This window comes from Argiope bruennichi, chromosome 11, assembly GCF_947563725.1.
Source record: "Argiope bruennichi chromosome 11, qqArgBrue1.1, whole genome shotgun sequence".
Lineage (NCBI taxonomy): Eukaryota > Metazoa > Arthropoda > Arachnida > Araneae > Araneidae > Argiope > Argiope bruennichi.
The window spans coordinates 1,747,594-1,774,213 of record NC_079161.1 but is presented as its reverse complement, the minus strand read 5'-3'; the positions used below and the strand labels follow the sequence as shown (position 1 = coordinate 1,774,213).

The 26,620-nt window shown below is 31.2% G+C and overlaps 1 long non-coding RNA gene across 2 annotated transcripts; it reads right to left on the bottom strand.

The window, feature by feature from the left end:
- Positions 1-20,419: 20,419 nt before the first annotated feature.
- On the bottom strand, positions 20,420-26,417 carry LOC129957235 (uncharacterized). Of its 2 annotated transcripts, none has more exons than XR_008782744.1 (6): positions 24,835-26,417; positions 24,218-24,720; positions 23,434-23,646; positions 23,011-23,128; positions 22,687-22,927; positions 20,420-21,825 (listed from the first exon to the last, which is right to left on the bottom strand). It is a non-coding gene; the product is annotated as an uncharacterized LOC129957235 (long non-coding RNA). The 2 variants fall into 2 exon arrangements; XR_008782745.1 differs by having other exon boundaries at positions 24,218-24,676.
- Positions 26,418-26,620: the final 203 nt, after the last annotated feature.

Sequence of the window (26,620 nt, the reverse complement as noted above, 5' to 3'; positions counted from 1 at the left end):
GATCTTGCCACCAAGCCTCGTAACCTGAGAGCGCCGGAACGGCTTAAGATTCTAATCACGGCTATCCACTAAAAGTTTTAAATACGGTGTCAATCTGGTCAAAAAGCACAATGCTAAGAATATTGTTGATATCTGTGCATGTGGTTGAACTTGACTCGTAAAATTTCGATTAAATATTGAAATATTTTCAGATTAAATTTTATTTTTGTGACATATGATTTGGAATAATTCATAGTAACTGTAGGAATAATGGAGAAAAATAGCTAAAATAAAATTAAAAAATAAAGTATATAAAACTATTTGCAAAGTTTCGGGAATCGAACTGAAGTCCTACAAAAATGAGTGTCACACCCTGCCGATCTTGCCACCAAGCCTCGTAACCTGAGAGCGCTGAAACGGCCTAAGATTCTCATGACGGCTAACCACTAAAAGTTTTAAATACGGTGTCAATCTGGTCAAAAAGCACAATGCTAAGAATATTAATGATATCTGCGCATCTGCGTGAACTCTACTGGTAAAATTTCGATTAAATATAGAAATATTTTGAGATTAAATTTTATTTTTGAGACATATGATTTGGAATAATTAATAGTAACTCTAGGAATAATGGAGAAAAATAGCTAAAATAAATTTATAAAATAAAGTGTATAAAACTATTTGCAAAGTTTCGGGAATCGAACTGAAGTCCTGCAAAAACTAATGTAACACACTGCAGATCTTGCCACCAAGCCTCGTACCCTCACAGCGCCGGAACGGCCTAAGATTCTCATGACGGCTATACACTAAAAGGTTTAAATACGGTGTCAATCTTGGTCAAAAAGCACAATGCTAAGAATATTAATGATATCTGGGCATCTGCGTGAACTTGACTGGTAAAATTTCGATTAAATATAGAAATATTTTGAGATTAAATTTTATTTTTGAGACATATGATTTGGAATAATTCATAGTAACTGTAGGAATATTGGAGAAAAATAGCTAAAATAAAATTAAAATATAAAGTATATAAAACTATTCGCAAAGTTTCGGGAATCAAACTGAAGTCCTGCAAAAAGGTGTGTCACACCCTGCCGATCTTGCCACCCAGCCTCGTATGCTGAGAGCCCCGGAACGGTCTAAGATTCTCATCACGGATATCCACTAAAAATTAAAATACAGTGTCAATCTGTTCAAAAACCACAATGCTAAGAATATTAATGATATCTGCGCATGTGGGTGAACTTGACTCGTAAAATTTCGATTAAATATAGAAATATTTTGAGATTAAATTTTATTTTTGTGACATATGATTTGGAATAATTCATAGTAACTCTGGGAATAATGGAGAAAAATATCTAAAATAAATTTAAAAAATAAAGTGTATAAAACTATTTGCAAAGTTTCGGGAATCGAACTGAAGTCCTACAAAAATGAGTGTCACACCCTCCCGATCTTGCCACCAAGCCTCGTAACCTGAGAGCGCTGGAACGACCTAAGATTCTCATGACGGCTATCCACTAAAAGTTTTAAATACGGTGTCAATCTAGGTAGAAAGCACAATGCTAAGAATATTAATGATATCTGGGCATCTGCGTGAACTTGACTGGTAAAATTTCGATTAAATATAGAAATATTTTGAGATTAAATTTTATTTTTGAGACATATGATTTGGAATAATTCATAGTAACTGTAGGAATATTGGAGAAAAATAGCTAAAATAAAATTAAAATATAAAGTATATAAAACTATTCGCAAAGTTTCGGGAATCAAACTGAAGTCCTGCAAAAAGGTGTGTCACACCCTGCCGATCTTGCCACCCAGCCTCGTATGCTGAGAGGACGCGAAGGGTCTAAGATTCTCATCACGGCTATCCACTAAAAATTAAAATACGGTGTCAATCAGGTCAAAAAGCACAATGCTAAGAATATTAATGATATCTGCGCATGTGGGTGAACTTGACTCGTAAAATTTCGATTAAATATAGAAATATTTTGAGATTAAATTTTATTTTTGTGACATATGATTTGGAATAATTCATAGTAACTCTGGGAATAATGGAGAAAAATATCTAAAATAAATTTAAAAAATAAAGTGTATAAAACTATTTGCAAAGTTTCGGGAATCGAACTGAAGTCCTACAAAAATGAGTGTCACACCCTGCCGATCTTGCCACCAAGCCTCGTAACCTGAGAGCGCTGGAACGGCCTAAGATTCTCATGACGGCTATCCACTAAAAGTTTTAAATACGGTGTCAATCTAGGTAGAAAGCACAATGCTAAGAATATTAATGATATCTGGGCATCTGCGTGAACTTGACTGGTAAAATTTCGATTAAATATAGAAATATTTTGAGATTAAATTTTATTTTTGTGACATATGATTTGGAATAATTCATAGTAATTCTAGGAATAATGGAGAAAAATAGCTAAAAAAATTTAAAAAATAAAGTATATAAAACTATTTGCAAAGTTCCGGGAATCGAACTGAAGTCCTACAAAAATCAGTGTCACACCCTGCCGATCTTGCCACCAAGCCTCGTAACCTGAGAGCGCCGGAACGGCTTAAGATTCTAATCACGGCTATCCACTAAAAGTTTTAAATACGGTGTCAATCTGGTCAAAAAGCACAATGCTAAGAATATTGTTGATATCTGTGCATGTGGTTGAACTTGACTCGTAAAATTTCGATTAAATATAGAAATATTTTCAGATTAAATTTTATTTTTGTGACATATGATTTGGAATAATTCATAGTAACTGTAGGAATAATGGAGAAAAATAGCTAAAATAAAATTAAAAAATAAAGTATATAAAACTATTTGCAAAGTTTCGGGAATCGAACTGAAGTCCTACAAAAATGAGTGTCACACCCTGCCGATCTTGCCACCAAGCCTCGTAACCTGAGAGCGCTGAAACGGCCTAAGATTCTCATGACGGCTAACCACTAAAAGTTTTAAATACGGTGTCAATCTGGTCAAAAAGCACAATGCTAAGAATATTAATGATATCTGCGCATCTGCGTGAACTCTACTGGTAAAATTTCGATTAAATATAGAAATATTTTGAGATTAAATTTTATTTTTGAGACATATGATTTGGAATAATTAATAGTAACTCTAGGAATAATGGAGAAAAATAGCTAAAATAAATTTATAAAATAAAGTGTATAAAACTATTTGCAAAGTTTCGGGAATCGAACTGAAGTCCTGCAAAAACGAATGTAACACACTGCAGATCTTGCCACCAAGCCTCGTACCCTCACAGCGCCGGAACGGCCTAAGATTCTCATGACGGCTATCCACTAAAAGGTTTAAATACGGTGTCAATCTTGGTCAAAAAGCACAATGCTAAGAATATTAATGATATCTGGGCATCTGCGTGAACTTGACTGGTAAAATTTCGATTAAATATAGAAATATTTTGAGATTAAATTTTATTTTTGAGACATATGATTTGGAATAATTCATAGTAACTGTAGGAATATTGGAGAAAAATAGCTAAAATAAAATTAAAATATAAAGTATATAAAACTATTTGCAAAGTTTCGGGAATCGAACTGAAGTCCTGCAAAAAGGTGTGTCACACCCTGCCGATCTTGCCACCAAGCCTCGTACCCTGAGAGCGCCGGAACGGCTTAAGATTCTCATCACGGCTATCCACTAAAAGGTTTAAATACGGTGTCAATCTTGGTCAAAAAGCACAATGCTAAGAATATTAATGATATCTGCGCATCTGCGTGAACTTGACTGGTAAAATTTCGATTAAATATAGAAATATTTTGAGATTAAATTTTATTTTTGAGACATATGATTTGGAATAATTCATAGTAACTGTAGGAATATTGGAGAAAAATAGCTAAAATAAAATTAAAATATAAAGTATATAAAACTATTCGCTAAGTTTCGGGAATCAAACTGAAGTCCTGCAAAAAGGTGTGTCACACCCTGCCGATCTTGCCACCCAGCCTCGTATGCTGAGAGCCCCGGAACGGTCTAAGATTCTCATCACGGCTATCCACTAAAAATTAAAATACGGTGTCAATCTGGTCAAAAAGCACAATGCTAAGAATATTAATGATATCTGCGCATGTGGGTGAACTTGACTCGTAAAATTTCGATTAAATATAGAAATATTTTGAGATTAAATTTTATTTTTGTGACATATGATTTGGAATAATTCATAGTAACTCTGGGAATAATGGAGAAAAATATCTAAAATAAATTTAAAAAATAAAGTGTATAAAACTATTTGCAAAGTTTCGGGAATCGAACTGAAGTCCTACAAAAATGAGTGTCACACCCTGCCGATCTTGCCACCAAGTCTCGTAACCTGAAAGCGCTGGAACGGCCTAAGATTCTCATGACGGCTATCCACTAAAAGTTTTAAATACGGTGTCAATCTAGGTAGAAAGCACAATGCTAAGAATATTAATGATATCTGGGCATCTGCGTGAACTTGACTGGTAAAATTTCGATTAAATATAGAAATATTTTGAGATTAAATTTTATTTTTGAGACATATGATTTGGAATAATTCATAGTAACTGTAGGAATATTGGAGAAAAATAGCTAAAATAAAATTAAAATAAAAAGTATATAAAACTATTTGCAAAGTTTCGGGAATCGAACTGAAGTCCTGCAAAAAGGTGTGTCACACCCTGTCGATCTTGCCACCAAGCCTCGTACCCTGAGAGCGCCGGAACGGCTTAAGATTCTCATCACGGCTATCCACTAAAAGTTTTAAATACGGTGTTAATCTGGTCAAAAAGCACAATGCTAAGAATATTGTTGATATCTGTGCATGTGGTTGAACTTGACTCGTAAAATTTCGATTAAATATAGAAATATTTTCAGATTAAATTTTATTTTTGTGACATATGATTTGGAATAATTCATAGTAACTGTAGGAATAATGGAGAAAAATAGCTAAAATAAAATTAAAAAATAAAGTATATAAAACTATTTGCAAAGTTTCGGGAATCGAACTGAAGTCCTACAAAAATGAGTGTCACACCCTGCCGATCTTGCCACCAAGCCTCGAAACCTGAGAGCGCTGAAACGGCCTAAGATTCTCATGACGGCTAACCACTAAAAGTTTTAAATACGGTGTCAATCTGGTCAAAAAGCACAATGCTAAGAATATTAATGATATCTGCGCATCTGCGTGAACTCTACTGGTAAAATTTCGATTAAATATAGAAATATTTTGAGATTAAATTTTATTTTTGAGACATATGATTTGGAATAATTAATAGTAACTCTAGGAATAATGGAGAAAAATAGCTAAAATAAATTTATAAAATAAAGTGTATAAAACTATTTGCAAAGTTTCGGGAATCGAACTGAAGTCCTGCAAAAACTAATGTAACACACTGCAGATCTTGCCACCAAGCCTCGTACCCTCACAGCGCCGGAACGGCCTAAGATTCACATGACGGCTATCCACTAAAAGGTTTAAATACGGTGTCAATCTTGGTCAAAAAGCACAATGCTAAGAATATTAATGATATCTGGGCATCTGCGTGAACTTGACTGGTAAAATTTCGATTAAATATAGAAATATTTTGAGATTAAATTTTATTTTTGAGACATATGATTTGGAATAATTCATAGTAACTGTAGGAATATTGGAGAAAAATAGCTAAAATAAAATTAAAATAAAAAGTATATAAAACTATTTGCAAAGTTTCGGGAATCGAACTGAAGTCCTGCAAAAAGGTGTGTCACACCCTGTCGATCTTGCCACCAAGCCTCGTACCCTGAGAGCGCCGGAACGGCTTAAGATTCTCATCACGGCTATCCACTAAAAGTTTTAAATACGGTGTTAATCTGGTCAAAAAGCACAATGCTAAGAATATTGTTGATATCTGTGCATGTGGTTGAACTTGACTCGTAAAATTTCGATTAAATATAGAAATATTTTCAGATTAAATTTTATTTTTGTGACATATGATTTGGAATAATTCATAGTAACTGTAGGAATAATGGAGAAAAATACTAAAATAAAATTAAAAAATAAAGTATATAAAACTATTTGCAAAGTTTCGGGAATCGAACTGAAGTCCTACAAAAATGAGTGTCACACCCTGCCGATCTTGCCACCAAGCCTCGAAACCTGAGAGCGCTGAAACGGCCTAAGATTCTCATGACGGCTAACCACTAAAAGTTTTAAATACGGTGTCAATCTGGTCAAAAAGCACAATGCTAAGAATATTAATGATATCTGCGCATCTGCGTGAACTCTACTGGTAAAATTTCGATTAAATATAGAAATATTTTGAGATTAAATTTTATTTTTGAGACATATGATTTGGAATAATTAATAGTAACTCTAGGAATAATGGAGAAAAATAGCTAAAATAAATTTATAAAATAAAGTGTATAAAACTATTTGCAAAGTTTCGGGAATCGAACTGAAGTCCTGCAAAAACTAATGTAACACACTGCAGATCTTGCCACCAAGCCTCGTACCCTCACAGCGCCGGAACGGCCTAAGATTCACATGACGGCTATCCACTAAAAGGTTTAAATACGGTGTCAATCTTGGTCAAAAAGCACAATGCTAAGAATATTAATGATATCTGGGCATCTGCGTGAACTTGACTGGTAAAATTTCGATTAAATATAGAAATATTTTGAGATTAAATTTTATTTTTGAGACATATGATTTGGAATAATTCATAGTAACTGTAGGAATATTGGAGAAAAATAGCTAAAATAAAATTAAAATATAAAGTATATAAAACTATTCGCAAAGTTTCGGGAATCAAACTGAAGTCCTGCAAAAAGGTGTGTCACACCCTGCCGATCTTGCCACCCAGCCTCGTATGCTGAGAGCCCCGGAACGGTCTAAGATTCTCATGACGGCTATCCACTAAAAGTTTTAAATACGGTGTCAATCTAGGTAGAAAGCACAATGCTAAGAATATTAATGATATCTGGGCATCTGCGTGAACTTGACTGGTAAAATTTCGATTAAATATAGAAATATTTTGAGATTAAATTTTATTTTTGAGACATATGATTTGGAATAATTCATAGTAACTGTAGGAATATTGGAGAAAAATAGCTAAAATAAAATTAAAATATAAAGTATATAAAACTATTTGCAAAGTTTCGGGAATCGAACTGAAGTCCTGCAAAAAGGTGTGTCACACCCTGCCGATCTTGCCACCAAGCCTCGTAACCTGAGAGCGCTGGAACGGCCTAAGATTCTCATGACGGCTATCCACTAAAAGTTTTAAATACGGTGTCAATCTAGGTAGAAAGCACAATGCTAAGAATATTAATGATATCTGGGCATCTGCGTGAACTTGACTGGTAAAATTTCGATTAAATATAGAAATATTTTGAGATTAAATTTTATTTTTGAGACATATGATTTGGAATAATTCATAGTAACTGTAGGAATATTGGAGAAAAATAGCTAAAATAAAATTAAAATATAAAGTATATAAAACTATTTGCAAAGTTTCGGGAATCGAACTGAAGTCCTGCAAAAAGGTGTCACACCCTGCCGATCTTGCCACCAAGCCTCGTACCCTGAGAGCGCCGGAACGGCTTAAGATTCTCATCACGGCTATCCACTAAAAGGTTTAAATACGGTGTCAATCTGGTCAAAAAGCACAATGCTAAGAATATTGTTGATATCTGTGCATGTGCGTGAACTTGACTCGTAAAATTTCGATTAATTATAGAAATATTTTCAGATTAAATTTTATTTTTGAGACATATGATTTGAAATAATTCATAGTAACTCTAGGAATAATGGAGAAAAATAGCTAAAGTAAATTTAAAAAATAAAGTATATAAAACTATTTGCAAAGTATCGGGAATCGAACTGAAGTCCTGCAAAAACTAATGTCACACACTGCAGATCTTGCCACCAAGCCTTGAACCCTCACAGCGTCGGAACGGCCTAAGATTCTCATGACGGCTGTCCACTAAAAGGTTTAAATATGGTGTCAATCTTAGTCAAAAAGCACAATGCTAAGAATATTAATGATATCTGCGCATCTGCGTGAAATTGACTGGTAAAATTTCGATTAAATATAGAAATATTATGAGATTAAATTTTATTTTTGAGACATATGATTTGAAATAATTCATAGTAACTGTAGGAATATTGGAGAAAAATAGCTAAAATAAATTTAAAAAATAAAGTATATAAAACTATTTGCAAAGTTTTGGGAATCGAACTGAAGTCCTGCAAAAACTAATGTCACACACTGCAGATCTTGCCACCAAGCCTCGTATGCTGAGAGAGCCGGAACGGCCTAAGATTCTCATGACGGTTATCCACTAAAAGTTAAAATACGGTGTCAATCTGGTCAAAAAGCACAATGCTAAGAATATTAATGATATCTGCGCATGTGGGTTAACTTGACTCGTAAAATTTCGATTAAATATAGAAATATTTTGAGATTAAATTTTATTTTTGTGACATATGATTTCAAATAAATCATAGTAACTGTAGGAATAATGGAGAAAAATAGCTAAAATAAAATTAAAAAATAAAGTATATAAAACTATTTGCAAAGTTTCGGGAATCGAACTGAAGTCCTGCAAAAAGGTGTGTCACACCCTGCCGATCTTGCCACCAAGCCTCGTACCCTAAGTACGCCGGAACGGCTTAAGATTCTCATCACGGCTATCCACTAAAAGTTTTAAATACGGTGTCAATCTGGTCAAAAAGCACAATGCTAAGAATATTAATGATATCTGCGCATGTGTGTGAACTTGACTCGTAAAATTTCGATTAAATATAGAAATATTATGAGATTAAATTTTATTTTTGAGACATATGATTTGGAATAATTCATAGTAACTCTAGGAATAATGGAGAAAAATAGCTAAAATAAATTTAAAAAATAAAGTGTATAAAACTATTTGCAAAGTTTCATGAATCGAACTGAAGTCCTGCAAAAACTAATGTAACACACTGCAGATCTTGCCACCAAGCCTCGTACCCTCACAGCGCCGGAACGGCCTAAGATTCTCATGACGGCTATCCACTAAAAGTTTTAAATACGGTTTCAATCTGGTTAGAAAGCACAATGCTAAGAATTGTTAATGATATCTGCGCATGTGCGTGAACTTGACTCGTAAAATTTCGATTAATTATAGAAATATTTTGAGATTAAATTTTATTTTTGAAACATATGATTTGGAATAATTCATAGTAACTGTAGGAATAATGGAGAAAAATAGCTAAAATAAAATTAAAAAAGAATGTATATAACACTATTTGCAAAGTTTCGGGAATCGAACTGAAGTCCTTCAAAATGGACTTTTACACCCTGCCGATTTTGCCACCAAGCCTCGTACCCTCACAGCGCCGGAACGGCCTAAGATTCTCATGACGGCTATCCACTAAAAGGTTTAAATATGGTGTCAATCTTAGTCAAAAAGCACAATGCTAAGAATATTAATGATATCTGCGCATCTGCGTGAAATTGACTGGTAAAATTTCGATTAAATATAGAAATATTATGAGATTAAATTTTATTTTTGTGACATATGATTTCAAATAAATCATAGTAACTGTATTAATAATGGAGAAAAATCGCTAAAATAAAATTAAAAAATAAAGTATATAAAACTATTTGCAAAGTTTCGGGAATCGAACTGAAGTCCTGCAAAAAGGTGTGTCACACCCTGCCGATCTTGCCACCAAGCCTCGTACTCTGAGAGATCCGGAACGGCCTAAGATTCTCATCACAGCTATCCACTAAAAGTTTTAAATACGGTGTCAATCTGGTCAAAAAGCACAATGCTAAGAATATTAATGATATCTGCGCATCTGCGTGAACTCTACTGGTAAAATTTCGATTAAATATAGAAATATTTTGAGATTAAATTTTTTTTTTGAGACATGATTTGGAATAATTCATAGTAACAGTAGGAGTATTGGAGAAAAATAGCTAAAATAAATTTAAAAAATAAAGTATATAAAACTATTTGCAAAGTTTCGGGAATCGAACTGAAGTTCTGCAAAAACTAATGTCACACACTGCAGATCTTGCCACCAAGCCTCGTATGCTGAGAGCGCCGGAACGGCCTAAGATTCTCATCACGGCTATCCACTAAAAGTTAAAATACGGTGTCAATCTGGTCAAAAGCACATCCTAGGTAATACATCTTGTTTCAAAATAATTTCCAATATTGTGTGATATTATATTATAACACTTAATATTCACCAATATTTTACAATATTGCGAATATTGTTTAATATCATACAATATTGCAAAATATATGTATGCTACTAGGATATATAAGAAAGTGTAAATAATAGTAATTAAGTTATTTTAACCAATATCTGATATGATCTGTTGGTTTTCCAAGAACTCCCACAGATAGAAATTCCAAAAATCTTTCTTATCAGTAATTCTTGGCAAACATTTACTTCCATATTCATTGAAACACGCCCTTTGAGATTCTTAATTCATCATGCTATGAGAGCAAAATCTGCCAGGATTAAGACGCCGGAATACTTCTTATTTAATTATCGTGCCCAAAGCTTTAGACAAATTATTTTCCCAAATGTCATGTGTCATATATAATAGATGAGATAGCAGAAGTGTAAGTTTAACGTCAGTGTGTGAAAACTTCATATACATTGACGACAATTATTAAATAATTAATTGCATGGCACAAAAAATCATGTAGTGTCGTCTAATTTCTAAATTGTTCAAAAATATTTGAAATTGCAAATGTTTTGGGTATTTGCAATTTCTTAATAGACGTCTATTAAGAAAAAGCACAATACATTTTGTTACAAAGTTCTAAAACAAAAATTTTATATGTATCAAAATTCGACAAACTTTCTTAAGTATTCAAAATAAAAAAAGTGAATCTTATTTAGATTTACCATTTCTATCTGAGATTAGATTCTATCTAATTTCGAATGAAATCTATTAATACCACTTCATTTTTACTTAGCCACACATTTTATTTTTTAATTAGTATTTTCTTTTCTTAAAGTAATAATTAACTATACACAGGGCATTCAGAAGATCCAAAAGAAGTACTAGGAAGTAACTTCATCTGCCTTTCATAATAATAATTAGAGTAACTATCGCGTTTTGTTCCTCTATCAAATGAAAAGAAAGGCCAATATGGAAGGGTATGCCGTTTTGGAACTTGAAAACCTATTTTTTAATGTTAATAATTTTCTTTGAACTTTCACCAATTTTTAAAGAAGTGTTTCTTTGCAAAATGTCTTTGTATGTGTGTGCAATCCATTTTCATTATCTGCATGATTTATTAAAGGGATAAGAAAATTAAATCCCAAAAGGCAATATTTAAATAGAGAATAAATTACCAGGTCAGTTTTTTATTTTCACTATGATGTCAAAAAAATTTTAATCCATGAAAAATATCCAGGTACATAATGTAAAAAAAAAAAAGATTTATGTCATTAATATAACACAATTTTAATGTCAATCACAGCTTGAATCTGATTATTGAATTACTTATGAATATCAAATATCAGAAGTAATTTAAATGAAAATAACGCACTTTTTCATTTAATTGAAAATAATAAAACTACTGAAAAACAGAAAAAAAAAATTGCAGCTTTTAAAAAATTTTATAAAATAATGTAAAAATTAAATCCATTTTTTAAAATTAATGTTCATAATTAAAAAGTCAAGTACAAGAAAATGAAATAAAAATTACCTTGAATGACAGCTTTGCAGCGTTTTTTCAACAATATCATATCATCTTCCGATATCTTTTCGAGGTTTTCCGTTGATTAATAGGTGAAAAATTATTTTGTTTTCGGATTTGTTTAGAAAATAGTATCGAAAATTGAATTCTATAAGCAAATGGCAAACGATCGTATCAAGCGGTAAGAATTAAAAATTTATCGTTTGCATTTTAAACATATTTGAAAAAACTGATTATCGTTTGCAATTTTTCGTCAACATTTTAAACACATTTGTAGAAATAAATTATCGTTTTCAATTATTCTTCTTCAATTAAATGTTGACAATAAAGCTGTATTGTACAAATTTAGAATTTATCAGTTGATGTTTCAATTACATTGGAGGAGAAAAATCGTCTGTTTTCTTTATTTTCAGAATTAAGATTTTATCTGTATAATTTTGATATCTGTATAATTTGATAGAAGTGCTCATATTTGGATTAAATCCATAACGATTACCTTTTATTAATAAAATACTTTTTAACATAGTGTACTCTTAATAATGCAACAGACATCAAACGAAATCACAATTAAATTAATAAAATATCCTCATTTAAAGGCTCGTTTAATATATATATATATATATATATATATATATATATATATATATACACTGGCTCAAAAAATTGAGAGTACACCTTATTTTTACTTGATAAATATGACTTTCAATATAAATAACACATTAAGGGGAAGTGCAAACATGTTTTTATTTTTACACATAATAAAGGGTTTAATTTAGAGTAAAAATAAAGAAAAATCGACGAAAAACTTCTAAACTGAAAAATTTCAGAAGCATTTTAAATAAACATACGCAGAATTTTGCCTCAAAATATTGAGAATACACCAATGAAATTCTTGTAATATCTTGCAAAGAAAGAACGTGTCAGTATTTAGTTGCATGTCTTTTGGTTTTTATAATGGCCTCGATTTGACCAATAGTAATAGACCAATTTTGGGTGGTATCTGAAGATATTTTACACCATTCTTTTTGCACCACTTGTTTTAAATGGGTTTTGTTTCTAATTTTGTGTTTTTGGACCACTGCTTCGAGTGTGGACCACAGATATTCAAAGGCATTGATGTCGGGGTACTGTGGTGGTGTGTGTAACTGCTGTTTTGAATGAAAAAGACACCATATTTTGACATTACATGCGGGTCGTTGTCCTACTGGAAAATGAAATTCCCATCTAAACCCAAATGTTTAGCACTTTCCTTTAGATTGCTGCGAAGTATATCCAAGTAAACCCTATCGTTTATAATGCCATCTATAAAAATTAAATTTCCTACCCCGGATGAAGCCATGCAACCTCAAATCATGACTGAGTCACCATCATGTTTAACTATAGTATGTAAATTTTTTTGGGTCCAAAGCAGTATTAGGCTTTCTCCATACAGAACAATGTCTGTCACTGCCAAAAATGTTGAGTTTTCTTTCATTACTAAATATAGCTTTCTTCCAAAGGTTATTGGTCTTCAATTGATGAGTTTTTGCAAACTTCAAATGCTATTTCCGAATTTGCAAGGTGATGAACGGTTTCTCTCTAAAAATGCGAATTTTATATCCAGCTTGTCTAATGGCATTTCGCACAGTTTCAGCACTTACACTTCTGCCTATGATTTGAAAAGTTTCTGAAACAAGTTGGATTAACCATATGGTCGCAACAATCTAAAGGAAAGTGCTAAAAATTTGGGTTCAGATGGAAATTCCATTTTCCAGCAGGATAACGGCCCCAAACAGAATGCACGTAACATCAAAATATGGTGTCTTTTTCATTGCAAACAGCAGTTACACGCCACAGTACCCCGACATCAATGCCTTTGAATATCTGTGGTCCACACTCGAAGCAGTGGTTCAAAAACACACAATTAGAAACAAAACCCAATTAAAACAAGTGTTGCCAGAAGAATGGAGTAAAATATCTTCAGATACCATCCAAAATTGGTCGAATAGGTACTATGACATTAAAAGGCAATTATAAGAGCTAAAAGACATGCAACTTATTAATGACACGTTCTTTCTATTCGAGATATTGCAAAAATTTCATTGGTGTATTCTTAATTTTTTGAGGCAAAATTCTGCGTATGTTTATTTAAAATGCTCCAGAAACTTTTCAATTTAGAAGAATTTCGTTGATTTTTCTTTATTTTTACTCTAAAATAAACCATTTGCTATGTGTAAAAGTAAAAACAAGTTTGCACTTCCCGGTAATGTGTTATTTATATTGAAAGTCGGATTTATCAAGCAAAAATAAGGTGTACTCTCAATTTTCTGAGCCACTGTATATATATATATATATATATATATATATATATATATATATATATATATATATATATATATATATATATATATATATATATATATATATATATATATATATATACAGGGTGGTCACAAAAAAACTTCCCCTATATATGAAACCCTAGCGGCCTATCCACACAACCAATCGAACCAAAATTTCAGACATGGTTGTTTGAAGGCATGCGCTCGAGATTGTGATGATTCTAAACAATGCAGAACTCACGGTTACGGTTACAGTGAGAGAATTTTGAAATTTTCGAATGGCAACATCCACTTTTTCCTTGCGCAAATTGATCAGCGTATTGAAAAACCACAAATGGCGTTGGAACGATTAGCGTGTGACTAAAATTGCCGCCGTAAAGCAATTGCAAAGAAAAGCATTATAAAGAACTAATGACAACACAGAGAGGAAAGAGAAAAAAAGTTTTTATTGGAATTGAAAGTTATAATTACAGGTTTTCAAAGTGTTCATCTTTGCAGGCGACAATGCATTGCATTCGAGAGATTGTGGGCGACAATGCCGAACGTAACATGAAAGGAGGAATCTGCATAACTTCACGTGTTATCGCATCTTGCAATTCTGACACAGTTGCAGAATTATGTTATTCCTGAATTGCAGCAACGAAATGTCATTAGGGACATTGTATGGAGGCAAGATCGGGCTCCTCCACTCGTCGTCCAATGTGTTCGACCAGTGCTGCATTAACACTGGTGATAGAGTCATCTCTAGTAACTTTGCAGTTTCGTGGCCACCGCGATCTCTCGTCTCACTCCTATGGATTTCTGGTTCTGGGGTTATCTGAAATCTAAGGTGTACACGCCTGGTCCACGAGATGTGTCAGAATTGCAAGATGCCATAACATGTGAAGTTATGTAGATTCCTCCTTTCATGTTACGTTTGGCATTGTTGTCCACAATCTCCCGAATGCAATGCGTTGTCGCCTGCGAAGGTGAAAATGTTGAAAACCTGCAATTATAACTTTCAATTCCAATAAAACTTTTTTTCTCTTTCCTCTCTGTGTTGTCATTAGTCCTATATAATGCTTTTCTTTGCAAATGCTTAACGGCGGCAATTTTAGTCACACGCTAATCGGTCCAACGCCATTTGTGGTTTTTCAATACGCTGATCAATTTGCGCAAGGAAAAAGTGGGTGTTGCCATTCGAAAATTTCAAAATTCTCTCACTGTAACCGTAACCGTTAACCCTGTGTTGTTTAGAATCATCACAATCTCGAGCGCATACCTTCAACAACCATGTCTGAAGTTTTGGTTCGATTGGTTGAGCGGATAGGCCGCTAGGGTTTCATATATAGGGGAAGTTTTTTTTTGACCACCCTGTATATATATATATATATATATATATATATATATATATATATATATATATATATATATATATATATATATATATATACATAACGAGCTAAAAAACAAGGAGCTTCTGGAAATTTCTTAACTGATCGTTTTTACATAAGGTTGTCATTAAATTATTATTTTTTTATTTAATTAGTTTTATTCAATTTTTAATCTTCACTCAATGCGCATTTAAGCAATTTCAAACTAAAGAAATGAAATGGATATTTCATTTCATTTTTTTTTCAAAAATAGTGACATAAATGTTAGAAAAAGTCAAAATTGAATCATCAAAATTGATTTGAAAATTATTTTTTAGAGCCTAACTTCTTAGATATTGCAGTTATCGAAAAAATTAAATGCAAAGTTTATTCGTCATAATAAAGGGCTAATTTGGCTAATTTTTTATTATCTAGTTATAAGTTTAGAGAAATAAAAATTTGTACCTTCCTTCATTTAACTTCTTTAAGCTAGATGGCCCATCTACGAACTCATCCAAGGTTTTTACATTTCTTACAACATATTCCAAGTTGGTTAAAATCCAAACAAAGCGACTCTATTTATCTTGTTCACAAGATAACATGGAAAAAGTGATATATATATATATATATATATATATATATATATATATATATATATATATATATATATATATATACACACTTTTAAATGAAGCATTGGTTTGGCCTTGATCGCTGAAGAACTGCAGAATTTTTTTCAAAATCTTGTCATGAGAACCATTGCAATATGTAGTCTTCCTATAGGAGTCTATCTAAAAGTTTTTGTTTGCTAGGAGATAGTTGAAGGATTTGATAGTATGGGGTTCGGACTTATCTTTCTCTACAATAATGCAATAAGTGTATTGAAACCATCAAATGACTGCACATTTATTCGCAATACCCAACGCTGAAAAATCTAAGATGGAAAGATTATGTCCTGAAAACGGCAGTTTCATCATTCCATTTCCAACATAATAGTGCTTTAAAGTTTATTGCTTGCTTCTAAGAAATTATGATACCGCGTGTACTCGATGGATCTCATTAATGAAATCACAACGATGGTTTTCAAGTTAGGTAGGAATTTTCTCAAAGGTATAAAAAATAAAATTAGTAATTCATTAAGTTCTGAAAACACAATTTAGCCTCAGACGAATATCATCCTTTGATATTTCATATTCTCTGTCGAATTTGATAATTACTTGTCTACTAAAGAGGATTGAATGCATTAGATTTCAAAATTAAACTCAGTGTTCCTTTCTATATTTACAAAACTCATTTATATTTAATACATGAATTAAATTATCATCAACACATTCTCTTTTGCTGAATGGCAATGCAAACTCGATTATTCAAACTTAATTAGATTTACATTCATCAATATATTATCGTAATTTCAACTTCAAAAACTAATCTTAAATTTGTTTATTTTTTGCTTAATTTATCAATAAATTATGCTACAACACATATCTAACTCTTCCAATTATTTTTTACTTTTTCTAATAGAGTATCGATCCTGATTAAATTGTTTAATTTGCTTATAAATATTTTATGCCATGTTAAATCAGAATTTTTGTTCTGAAGCTGCTTCTGAATTTCTCAAACACGATGGTACTTTATTAAATATGCTAATTATAAAGTACATTGTTTCATATGATGAATATCACCATTATAAATCCATACTTTATTATAGTAATATCCTCCAGATTATGTACGATCTCTTTACTAATCAAAGAGGAACGTTTATCATATCTTTATTTAGAAATCGATATCGCACAGAAGAGAGTGAATTATCTTGAAACTAAACATACTGCCCAACGAAGCCGATGAGATGAGAATATCTTTTGGCAAGATTAAACACATAAATTCGGAAGATGATTAATTTTTCTCCCTCAGAATTTATTGGCAATGTAGGTATCGGAAGATCCGAAATTAGAAAGTTTGTTAATGTATTGAATTCTGAAGGAGATGAAACTGTACCTACTAGACAGACATAAGTAAAGAGTATGTATGGCATGCATATTAGGGCACACCTAAGGAATCCAATTAAAATTAGTGAGTTTTCATTTTAACCCTATAATAAATAATTCCATTGGCTTCAGACGATGAGATGATTTAATGGCGAAGAATGTTGTTTAATTACTAAAGAATGTGAAAATGACATCCGAACTTAACGTACATGGATTTAACTAAGCATATTATATACGATTTGATAATATTCAATTTTTGATTTTTCTGAAATCATTCAGATGTTATATATTCGTATCATTTCTGACAATTTATCAACTTTCTGATTTCTAGTACAGGAATGGAATTTGGGGACCTCAGAATATTGAAGACCCCCAGTTCTTTCAAAAATATGCAAGTAATATTTTCAAAGAAAACTTTATCCTCTAAAATATTGAAATGACAAGCCACGTTGTAAAGGGAACTCTTCAATAGTCATCGGGTATTTAGATTTTATTCAGAGAAGACGAAGATATTTTGAAGGGTATTAAAATGAATTGTTTGTCATCAAAGCCCCTAAACTCCAAGGTGAATACTCATAAGAAATTCAGTTTAGTGTATTCAATCAATCCAATGAACGTAGGAAAGGTGAAATTTCGAGCAACATTCAGGCATTTAGGTAGACTACCATAATTTGCTCGAGCGGGTATTTTGAGCGTTTCCAAGAAAAGATTTAAAGATGAAATGAAAATCGAGAAAAGTTGGATGTATGAAAGTAGAAATCGCATCTAAAAGTAATCAATCATTTTTACTTTAGAATCATTTAGAATCGGAGTAATATTCTTTGCATTTGCATTGCTTTCGATTATCCGGAGGGCAAATTCACAATTCATGTTACTTTATATTGCTCCCCAGAGTAATTTACATTAATCACTTAAGGTGAATTTATAATAACCAGACAAGAAAATTAGCTGAAAATTCCAGTAACATTGCACATAGAAATAAAAGAACAAGCAATTCTCTTTCGCCACACTTCCGACAAAGAATCCAAGTAGTAGCATCTAAAAAAGATTTCTCAAATATTTCCCAAGATAATCGCGTAACATTTCAATTATATAAATGGAAAAGCATAGGATAAACATCTTCACTAGAATTGATTTATCAAGTTAATATAGAAAGAATGGATACTGTTTAATCTATTACAAAGATTTCCAAATTGTAATGTGCGCAACTACGTGAACATATGGAATATTTAACGGTATTTGAATGCAATTTTAATAACGGAAGATCTAAACAAATTAAAATGGAGAAGAAATTCGCAATTCTTTAAAAAATATTTTGATTATGAATGTCCATGATGCTGTTTGGTGTAATGGAAGATTATCGAACTCGATATTAAAATATGTTTTATACGCATTCAATTTTTAGAAAGAAGCATTAATATACGAATAAGATCAGAATATTGACAAGTATCCTACTGTTCTCTACACAGACGAGACTAATGAGATTATGCTCAAATAAGGACCAATATATTTGATAAATCTCGGCTCCAAATGCAAACTCAAGAATCTAATTTTTTTTTTAATTACAGTACCCGACTTATCAAAGGAAATAAATGTTAAACGTCATTAAAATTTAATGAGGTATTATTTAAATGAATTTTGGTCTGTTGAGAAGTGAATTTAATACCAAGATTAAAAGGAAAATGAAAAACTTATATTATTTACTTCCGATTCAGGTTTTTTTATTTAACTCGTAAAATATTTAAAATTCCTTTTAAATTCTAATACGATATTCTAAACTTTGGTTAAAAGGGAGTACAAAGAACAAGATGTTAGACGAATTGGTTAATTTCAAGAGCAAGACAACTTTCGAAGAAATTCCTATGTATTTACTTTTAATTCATTTGAGGATAATTGAATTTAAGTTAATGAGGGGAAACTCTGTGTACAAATAAGTTTAAAAATTTCTTGAAATATTGCAAATATAGTAATTACGAATACTTGAATAAATACACCATGAATTTGAAATAAGCTTTATTTGCCACAAAAAGGTTTTGTTTACAAGATGAATGCAATAAAAGTGACTTAAGAATGTTGAAATAAGAACTCATAACATTTATTAAGTAAAATCTCAGTTTCACACAAGTTAAGAATTCCTGCGAAGCATTCACTGAAGGCGAAACCTATGTATTTCAATGGGTATTACTAATATATACATTCGAAAGAAAAAAGTTCACATGAATGAAAAAATTTCATTTTCATACATTAATTTATTCACGAGATTTATAATGTAAAAAAATTACATACTTGTTTATACAATTTTCAAAATGGAATATATTGACTTAAGAAGACAATGGAATGTGAATAAGAAAAATATTAAATTAAGATGCCTTAAAAAGTACTATATTGAAACAATTTTCCCTCTTACTACCGTAAAATGAAAAATTTATAAGCAAAATACCCTACATTTACAATTCATCACATCCATTCACCGAACAATTAGAGCGATATTTTATTTTTAAAATCTAAAATGAATAAAAAATACTAGTCATGCGAGTACTTCATACTTACTCTTAAGGCATACTGATCATCCTGTTGATCAGACACGATGATCAAATGCTTTCTAAGAGTAGAGGGATATTTTGATTGGTTGGCCGGCCGAACCAACAAAAATATCCTTTATCCACGGATATAAACATTTACATAAATAAAGAGCTGAAATGTAGATAAATTTAAGATCAAAATTTTGAACTTGCTATTTATATTATTAAATTTACTACATCTAAGCATTTGAAAATGGATGCAATGAAATAATGTTTAGAAAACCTTTAAAAATATTTCTTAAATTTAAATTAATGAGCATAGTTATTTTCAAAGCAAAAAATGAACGTTAAGAATTTTAAGATAAAGAAATTGAAACACTTTAAAATAATTACATTAACAATTATGAAATATTCTCAAATTAAGAAGTTAATATTTGAAATACGATTGCTAATATTTTTATACAATAAATATTAAAATATTTTATCAAAACGCAGCATTATTGCATGCTCCTTAATACAATTTAATTTAGAATATTTGAAATTTCGATCAATCTTATTTCGAATTATCTTCTGGAAAACATGAATGTTGACAACGCATCTTTCTACCTCGTCTTCTATATATAATACAAACACGTTTCTTCCGTTAAGGAAGACTATTCATGCATTATATTAACTGAATTATACAATTTATATTGCATATCAAACAGAATTTCATTTTAGAGCTTTTGGAATAACGCTCTTATTCAAGATAGAAATTTTCGATTACATAAAATAAACAAATTCCTAAATCATAAAACTATTACAAATGAGAATATCAAGATTCTTATAAAATATACAAAGTTCGATATAGGTACTACATTTATCCATATTATATTTTTAATCGTGTAGTATTCTTTGGTATTCAATTCATACTCGCAAAATGAAGACAGATGAATCGACTCGATACTATAGTAAGAAGAGCAGCAATTTTATAAAATTTGAGATTAAACAGCAAGATATTCTACCAATATAGCGGAGTTTCACAAGATTTCAAAAATAGAAAAGCTCAATTTTCAAAATTATACAGTGGAAGTCCGTCATTTAATATTAACAATTCACAAATGCCATAATACAAATGATAAATTGCATTTAATGTCGGAAGACGTCATAAATACAATGGGAAAAATAATTGGAATAATTCCAGTTCTTAACTCCAAGTTATAGTTGTAATAATAATAATTATTATGAATACAGAGCTCATAATAGGCTAATTAACATGCTGAGCTTCTAATAGGCATGGTCACAAGTAGAATTTTAAACAAAGATTTTATTCATTATACAGCGAACAAATGTATCATGCTTCCATCCTTTAAGAAAAAGGGATTGCTAGCAAAATAGTGAACCACAAAATATATCACTAGGAATTTTGCTACCATCGCAAAATCCTTTCCAAAGCTTGTTTACAAAAGAGTACAAAATATGCTTTGAAAGAACTGAATAGCCATTACAATATGTGTCGTAATTGTATTCAGTTTCTTTCTGAATAAAACATGAGCAAAGATTTTAAGATTAAATATTGTTTGATATATCAATTATTGTTTTGAACAAATAAGGGCGATATAAAACATACGGAAGTTATAGCTCTAACTTCAAGCTTTCGTAGAGTTTCAAACAAAGTAGTTCACCATTTGTCAATAGTATTCTGCAAAAAGTAAATATACAAATTTCGCTTAACCTTAATGCAGAAGCAAACATTTTAAACATGCCTGGATATTCAAAATTAACGAAGATCGCAGAAATATTTCTAGCAGATTCTTCATATATTGGGGGTTTTATACTAACATTTAATGACAAATTGAGCTTGAAATTAATCGCATGATTTACAAAGTATCAATAGGATCACCTCAGTCTTCTCTCGCAATTCACTTGTAGAAGCATCGAATTCCAAAATGCGTTTGAAGAAGGGTCAGAATGTTTGCTTTATTGCAATCATTTCAGTTCAAACATGTTAACAGGCATCTGAAACGATAAGTATTTCAATTAAGGCAAATTAAATGCAATTCCATCTGTAAAGAATGCTATGAAATGCAAAATCATTTATGATTCATTTTGCTTTTTTAATTTATATAGATTATTCTAAAATAGAATTTTCTTCATTACATTTTGTACGGAATTGAATACAAACTGAACTGTTGCGAGCTTTAAATATTTCCCTCTTCAGTTGCCTATTAGCAAAAGTATTGAAATTCATTTGAAAAAATCTAAATAACCTTTCCATTTCCTTAAAGAAACAGTGCTTGCAAATTTCGGGAGTTCTGCGTGTATTTAGTCTATGCAAGTCATAGGTTGCGAATACATACATGAATAAATTCCTATTTTCAAATGGTTCAACGTAACGCTTCCCACTCCGAAAACTAATGCGATGCATTATACTTATGCGAATACAAGGAATCTTTAAGGTTTAGAAACCTACGAAATATTTTCCAATTTGTTAGAATTGCTATAAAGATTTATGTGAAAGCTAGTAGTACTATTACAAATGTTCTAATCTAATAAGAATGTATTGTGTCTAAATTATATGTAACCACCAGAAAGGCGGACTGAGGAGCGATAAGATTTATTATAGTAAGATTTCAACATTTACAGGACTTTCCAAAAGGAAATCATTTCGTTTAATGAAAATAATCGAGAAGTATTCTATTTTTGTTACACAGAATTGCATTTGATTGCTACCGAGACGCTTAGAAACTTGCAGAAAATAAATTTGCTAGTTGTTACAATTAGAAAAGAAATGCAAATACGAAAGTTTTATTTATGAATAGTATATTTTATTCGCCCAGAAAAGTTTTCCGGAAGGTAAAACAGGCGTAATAAAATTACCTGGGAACAATCTTTATCCCATCAGTTTCACCATCTGAAGAGGTACTTGGTTGGAATGCAACGACGTGTAGACGATTGTAGCATTCTCAGGCGAACGATCAATTCTACCCTCACATGGATAAGTTGATCCAATGATACGTGTTTCGATTTCCTTTATTCTTGTATTGAGAAACCGCTGGAAATGTTGCATCTGTCTCGATAAATGTTGCCAGGTAATTATGGCTTGAATCTGCATTATAGGCTTCAAGAAAATATTTAAGGATCACAATTAAGCATTTAAGAATAGCATGTTTTGGCAATGGTTATTAAAATTCACGAACTTACTGTATTTGTATTTCTATTTCGATGTCATCTTTATTTTCCATTTCCTGTATAAATTGTCAACTCATCAAGGAGTTGAGAATGTAGCCGGTCTTCTGATGGTTGATGGCATGTCGTTATTCTACAAAAATTCATACGCAACCAATGAATATCAATTTAAAGATTTTCAAAATTTCATTATTTTGAATTTTGAATTATATTGTTATGAAATCAAATGATTATACCCTATATTCATTTAAAAATGATAGCAAATATTGCAACATAACGATTTCTCAGGTTGATACCGAAGACATCGTTTTCTGGCAATCAAAATTGTTATTCACAGAATTTATGTCGGGAACTGAAATAAAATACAAATATCTAATCTCTTAAAATAGCATCTAAATTATCAGAAATGTATAGACAGCTAAAAAAATTATTGGTTACCACACATAAAGAATCCACTCAGGGGAAATGGATTATGTATTATTTATTAGTTTAGTTCTGAAGATCCGTATTCGTAGTCACATTTTTTGGCGATATGCATTGAGGATTTTACAGATTGTTAGCTATATCTTCTGGTTCTCCATCCATAAATGTAAAACATAATTTCAAAATGCTAAACGTCGCCCATTTCGGTTGATTCATATTAGCAGATATCTGAAAAAAATATTAAATATATAAATTAAACCAGTTTGCGTTTGATTGAACAAAAGCTGATTTTGGCAAAATCTTCATAATCATTTATTAAATTGATACAAATATTTTAATACAACTCGAAACAAAGTATGTCTAGAAAATCCAAGCGTATAGAAGTATGAAAATCAATAGTCATGAAATAACTCGATGATAGGTATGCAACAGTTCTAAAAAAAAAGGTACGATTAATGCTTATATACCATTTTTAAAAACCACCCAATAATTTAGAAAATTAGAATGATTAACATGAAGATTAAAATAACCAAGACAAATGCAGGCATTAAGAATGCAATGTCGTAACCAATTTAATTTTTGATCTTTAGACATATATATACAAATTCAAATAAAAATGAATTTTATTGCTTTATTTGTGTAATGTAACTAGTAAAATGAACTATTCCGAGCTTTGAAAAATTTATCTGCAGATAGTAAAATTATTCCCGGTATTATAAAAATTCCTGTGAAACAGTTCATCTAAATAAGCTATTCTTAATACAGTTCTTGACAGTACAGAGAAAAAAACCCAGTTTACCTGAAACATTTCTTGTGCTATGTGCTCAGCTCCTTATGTTCCTAGCCGAACGTGTCCTATTGAAGAACATCTTCCTCGTGGATGTCACACGCTGACCAACTCAGATCTCGGATTAATTCTGTCCCTATATACCAAGAAAGTGATCTCAGAATGACACGTGCTTGAATTGATCCGTGTTGAGGGAATTGAAAGTGCTGTAACTATTTTAAAAGATGTGTCCCTATCCTGATGTTTGAATTTCTTTACAGAAGTTGGAAAATCTCTTCTGGAAGAATAAATAAATTACATGGCATTTTCAAATCGCTTTAAGGTGTTTTATAATACAGGAATTTACCTGGCCTTGAATTTCTATTACAAGTCACTTTACTGGATTCGAGAAAATATTCCTTTGAAGTTGACAATTCATAAGTAATGTGGAATGTAGAAAGCAGTCTTGCTTCTTTCTGGTGGATGGCATGTCTATTCACCAGAAGAGAAAAAATGCAGGTTTTATGTTTTCCAACCTATACATAACAAATAAAATAAAAAGAATACCTCCGTAAAATTCTAATTATGTAGCAATTACAAAATTGTATTTAATTATTTCAGTGTGATAATTATAATTCACGAAAACTTACCAATATCATTTCGATTCCATCCTGAAATGGTTTCTTGGATATACAGGTATCCGCTTTCGACAGCTTTTGAGTTTGGAATTCAAACAGCAGTGTTTGAAAAGGCATTGGAATATGTCCTTTTTCCAATAGATAATTAATGCATATGGTAACGACTCCAAATGAATCAACATTAAAAACCTAGAGCAAGTCTTGCAATATAAACTGAAGATTCAAGTGCCCAAAAATGTCATTCTTATCTATTCTTCCTTTTCTCAAGTACATGGTATGAAAAACATCAAAGATCTTATTGCACCAGACAATGCCAAATAATGACCTCATAATTGTAGCAATCTCGCCGCTTAGAAGCCGCTTGCACAGAATATCTAAAGATTACGAATATTTCTTTCGCATTTTACGATATCAGAAATATTGATTCGAATGCATTCTGAAGGCTTTCAGATGATTCTTTTAAACCATGCGAGAAAGTTCTCAGAAGTGAATTTCCAAAGGAGTAAGGAAACCTAATTGAGCATTTCTTCGACATTACACGTCCGAGCAATTTTAAAGGAACAATTTTTGAACTAATTAAAATAGGAATTAAATGATCGTGATTTTAAGTATTTATCCTACTAAAATTCAATGCCGATTTCAGACGGACGGAACTGCACTAATATTTCATGCCCCTCTCCATTTCAAGACCTAATTTGCTCAAGATTGTTTCAAGCTGTTTTGATTTAATTTTAAGCACACATTTTTTTTCAAGTTACCTTTTAAATACCTATCCCATCTTATGCAAATATATATAGTAAACATTATATCTTGGCACACAGATAAAGTACAACACAAACTTTGTCCAAAGCATTTTTTGCAAGTCCAGAGTAGTTTCATGTTGGGACATTTTAAAATTAAACGAAATCTTTCGTCTAAGAAATTACATTTTTAAAAAATTACCTGGATCCTATTTTGACTACTTCGCTGTTTAAAATATAATTTTAATTCACTCGTATTCACTACATGTTTTCATTTTAATTTCTACTTACAAGTTACTTTCTGAAAAAGCAAACACAATTACCCCTTAAAATCTAGTTCGTATTTACATTTGAATAATACACAGGACCTAGTAAGACTAGAATGAGATATCGCAAATTAGTTCGTTAGTTCTGGGTTAATAAAGATGAAAACAGAATTTACAGCGGACTACAACTTAACAGCGGAATTTAACTTTAAGACTATAAATAAAAGAATATTACATCTGCATAAAGCTTCAGAACAATTGAGAATAGCGAAAGAAAAATATGCACCTTGGAAAGGGAGATTCTAGTTGGTAAAAAGTGGATTTAGATTTTAAACTTAAGCCGAAATAAATTCTTTTAACAAATGTGGATACGCTTTAGAATAACCTATGACTAAATCGCAAGAAGATACTAACTGTAGCTTTAAAATGAACAACAAGATAATATAACTAGAAACTAGACATTTAAAAGCTATGGTCTAACTTTTCTTCGGCTCCTTTACGAGATTGTAAATCAAAGAACGGTGTCAGTCCATGCACAAGAATTTCAACAAAATTTCTGTTCTGCCAATCAGAATAAAAGTCAAATCCCATGTGTCTATTCTTTCCAAACAAGAGCCGATTCAATAATTTGTTACATTTATAAATTACAGTTGTTAACTAAGTGTTGCGATTACGAAAGAATGAAATAGCCCTGTCAAAAAAAAATGCAGCAGTTTTATCTATTTATAAATTTATTGTTAAAACGCGCTTGTAATTTGAAATTATTCTAAAGAAAGATGGGAATTTAGCATT